A 4,961-nucleotide genomic window follows, 5' to 3' on the forward strand; every position below is an offset into this window, starting at 1 on the left:
CTAGAAGTCAGCTGCTGCCGCTGCTGCTAAGTTGCTTCAGTCATTTCCGACTCTGTGTGACCCCAGAGATGGCAGCCCACCAGGCTCCCCCGTCCCTGGGATTCTCCAGGCAAGAACACTGGAGTGGGTAGTCCGAGGTTATCTCCATGCCTGGTGACCACGACCACATGGATTTCAACCATTTCATCAGCCATAGTTTGTAGAAAGAAAAGCAAAGGTGAGATGAATTAGAAGATTGGGATTGATATATATACATTAACATGTATAAAATGGATAACTAATGAGAACCTACTGGATAGCTCAGGGAACCTTCTCAGTGCTCTGTGGTGACCTAAATGGGAATGAAATCTAAAAAAGAGGGAATACACACACACACACACACACACACACATAGCTGATTCACTTTGCTGTACAACAGAAACCTAACACAACATTGTAAAGCAACTATACTCCAAAAAAAATTATTTTTAAAAAAGTCAATTTAAAAAATGTAGAAAAGTTACCTCGCAGACTTGTCAAATTGTACCAATGTATAAAAAGAGCCTGCTATTCTGTTGAGTGGTCACATCATTTTAGCTACTTCCAACATAGACTAACACTTCCATAGGGACTTCCACCCATTTGGGAGGAGCAGTGCTTCTGGGAGGTGCTGCCCACTCCCTCCCTTTCCTTTGTGAGGAATGTTGGAGGCACACCCCTGGGGATTGGAGGATGGGGACTTTCCCGTTCTTTTCTTCCATCAGCTCGGTCTCTGACACAGTCTAAATTCCACTCATTCCTCCTGTCTTTCAAGTAATGTTGGACATATTATTGGGTATCGATGTTTCACTGCCATTTCGGGGAGCCCCTGCCTTGAAATTAGAGTCAATACTAATAAGTCCAAGTCCACAAAGTGTTCCGGACTCCTGTAAGTGTGTAGGGCTGAGGTGGGGATAACTTGAAAATATGAAAGGAAAAGCTACTGACGTCTTTTCTTGACTTGACCCCTGCCTGATCATCCCACCTTCTCTAACTGTATCAGAAGTTTAAGAATTACTGACCAAGGTGGGAAGACCATCCTTATGAAAGCAAGGGACAGATTTTCTTTCAAAGGACATGTACTCTTTGCATATAGTGCATCTTTATCTCAGAATGCATAGCAGGAGCTCACGGGCACGTTTGCCCTAGCCCTAATCCTTTAAGGTAGGGTTTCATCTAGCATCACGTAGTCTGTGCCCACCTAGCCCATCGCCAAGGCCACTGGTGTATTTATAATAGTGTTCTTGTTTGGTTATACTTGCCACAGGTTCTTCACTTTGAATCCTTTGCAGGACTTTCTATAGTGTCACGACATACATGGTTTCTCCCTAAAGATTTTACTTTCTTGTTTTTCCGGAGAAGTATAAGAACGCTCCTACTGAATACCAAGAATGTTTATTAGAATTTTTAATTTTGAGAAGAAAGTTTCTCTCTCTCTCTGTCTTGATTTGGAATCTAGACCTGAAAAAGTGGACTGCTTCTCTGTCTAGTTTTTTATCACTGCATTGGAACGCTTGGATGTGTACATAAAAACTCAGGTCATATTGATGATAAACATAAGTAATGTGCAAAGAAAATCTACTAACAGACGTATCAATATAAAACGATATCCTGTATTTCTACAGCTCACTTCCTTGATTCGCTAGGGTGTTGATAAATATTAGCAGATTTTCTCTATCTTCCAAGGTAATTGGAAAAACTTGCATTTGTGATGGAGGCTAGATAAAGTCTCTGCTGAGTCACATACCTGCCATTTAAGAGTGACATTTTGAACAGCTTTCTCACAGGTATGATCTGGTTTCTAGTTCTTTTGATGGGAGAAGAAGAGATTGATGCCGCAGGGTAGGGATGCCATATTTTGGGAACACTTGGGGTCTTTTGATGCCCTGAAAGTTAATCCTTCTCACAAAACCGCCTCTGTTATTGGCTAATATCTGCAATACAGAGCACTTTTTTCTTGCTCCGTTATGATGTCACATGTGGTTATATAGGATCATAATATTGGTTTAAATGCAATTATTTCAAGACTATTTAATGGACATTTATTATTTAAGAGTGCCTTTAAGGTCACTTGCAATCAGGAAGGAGAAACTACCTTCTAGAACCTCTCTACTCTGCTAAGAAACATATGTTCATTATTGAAAATACCCACTAATGACTTGGGCTTATTTGTTAATTTAGGAGGTTTATTTCTTGATGAAATGGGGGTACAGCTATTTGGCTACCTTAATGGGGTAGCAAAGAGCCTTTTGAAGAGAAACATTCACTCTCATTACAGCACTGTTTCTAAAAAGCTAGAAGCTGCTATTTAGAGGCGTTCCCAGACGTTCTCCCCATATGAATTCATCTTTCAAGCCACCCTCCTCAAGGTTATTATCCCACTCAGGCAGAGACTGCTATTATAGAAAGTCAGAGAGCTTTCTCCTATTCACTAGTGACCTCTAAGATGTCTTCACCAATTATCATTTCGATTCTAGTCTCTCCTAAGTCGGTAAAATCTATAACAGTTGTTTGAGCATCTTCTGCCCGTGATCCTTCATCCCAGGATAGCAGCTGGCCTGTCTCTGAACTGACAGCAGTTCAGCCCTCCCAGCTGTTAGGAGGTCCCAGGGAGCATTTATAACATCAGCCTTCAGATGTCTGTGGAGCTGAGGGCAGCTCTGTGTTCTCTCCTGTGGCTTCTCTTGTGTAGAAGCAGGGCTTGGCGCAGGAGAGAGAAAGGAAGGTGGCATCAAATGACATTTTAGATTTTTGGAGCTGCAGGGGCTCTTGGAGTTTATTTAGGCGATCTTCCTCATTTGTTGTTGTTTAGTCGCTAAGTCACGTCCAGCTCTTTTGCAACCCCACAGACTGTAGCCCACCAGACTCCTCTGTCTCTGGAATTCTTCAGCCAAGAATATTGGAGTGGGTTGCCATTTCCTTCTCCAGGGCATCTTCCCAGCCCAGGGGTCAAACCCAGGTCTCCCGCATTGCAGGCAGATTCTTTACTGTCTGAGCCATCCAGGAAGCTGCCTGATGATTAAAGGAAACCAAATATTGGCTTCCTCTGTTGGCAGGCAGATTCTTTACTATTGTACCACCTGGGAAGCCCATCTTCCTTATTTGTCTTTATCTTAACATGGAAATATGACATGAAAATGTTTCTGCTACCAGCAGCAGTGGGACATCCAATCATGGATTTCACCAAAAATGTAGACCAGTAGAAGGAGGAGGGACCTCCTAGGATATTTACACCCCACCCCATGCCCCCCAGGAAAGAACAGGGAGAGAAATGATGTAAAGTCTGTGCAGCCCAGTCCTGGGCTTTGGATATGAGACAGTGTTCTGGCTTTCCACTGCTCCTAGCTTGGGAGAGGAAAACAGACCAGTCAGTCCCTCTTCTGACCACAGTAATAAATGTTATTATAGAAGCCTGCACTTTGCAGAGAACAAGGTGGAGGGCATTTTAATGTGATTGTGCAGCAGGCCTTCAAATGCTTCTTGCAGGAGGTAAGCTTGGAGCTCATTTTGAAGAATGTTAGAATCAGCTGCTCTGGGGGTAGAAAACCTGAATTCTGCATCCAGCAATCTCCCTCCTGTGACCTTGGACTAAAATCTCGTGATAGGAAATGCCAGAAAACGTTATGTAAGAGCATAGAGAAAAGCAAGGCCACGTTCCTTTCTTAACTGTTCCGTCTTTGGACCTCATAGGTAGGAGAGGAAGTCTTCATTATGGGGCTTGTCAACAGCACTGGGCCCTGGGAATCTGGTGACATTTTGTGTGTGTGTGTGTGTTTGAAGTGACAAGTGGAAACAATTGCTCTCTGAGGTCTTCCACCCAGAAAGCCATAAAGGTTTGCAAGTTGAGGGTTTCTCTGATTGCACTGGGTTCTTGCACAGGCTATTGCTGTTCACACTTTGGACACATGCGAGATTGCTTCTGCCAGTAGCTCTTTAACAGCAAGATCAGGGTCCTTTTTTCCGACTCAAAGGCTCTATCTTGTTATCACATATTTACTAATTTATTATTTACATGTGCTGTCTTTTTTGTGCCATGTACTAGACTAGAAGCTACTATACCAAAATGACACGATCACAACCCCTAAGACACATGCGGTTCAATAGGTGAGATTAACAGAAAATCCATAGTTACAAGACACTGTAATAAATCCTGTGACAGTCTCCAGTATTGGCAGGTGGGTTCTTTACCACTAGCACCACCTGGAAAGCCCTCCCTTCCTGTATATTCCCTTTATTAAAGAATGAGGCCATCATCAATTCTAGTGGCCCCTGAGCTTCTTAGTTAGAGAAGACTCTTGAGAGTTCCTTGGGCTGCAAGGACATCCAACCAGTCAGTATTAAAGGAAAGGGATTCCCTGATGGCTCAGAAGGTAAAGAATCTGCCTGCAATATAGGAGACCTGAGTTTGATCGCTGGGTTGGGAAGATCCCCTGGAGAAGAAAATGGCAACCCAGTCCAGTATTTTTGCCTGGAGAATTCCATGGATGGAGGAACCTGGCAAGCTACAGTCCATGGGGTCACAAAGAGGTCGGACAGGACTGAGCAACTTCACTTTCACTTTCTATGTGCTCAGTCGCTTCAGTCGTGTCTGACTCTTTGTGACCCATGGACTGTAGCCCACCAGGCTCCTCTGTCCATGGGATTCTCCAGGCAAGAATACCGGAGTGGGTTGTGATTACCTTCGCACTTCAAGTGTTATTTTATTTAGATGTCTTCCCTGACTTTTTGCCCCTTAGGGTTGGGAGTCATTCTGTACGTGCTCATGGACGTGATTCCTCTGTCTTCCCACCAGAATCTTGTAATGCTGTACCGTGATCGTCTGCTTCTCGAATTGTCCACCTCCCTGACTAGGAGGCACACTCTGGGCGAGTAGGGCCACGTGCACTTTGTTTGCCATTAATATCTTAGAGCATAGCAGAAGCTCTTGCACTCAGTAGGCATTC

This window comes from Bos javanicus, chromosome 16, assembly GCF_032452875.1.
Source record: "Bos javanicus breed banteng chromosome 16, ARS-OSU_banteng_1.0, whole genome shotgun sequence".
NCBI classification, from domain to species: Eukaryota; Metazoa; Chordata; class Mammalia; order Artiodactyla; family Bovidae; genus Bos; species Bos javanicus.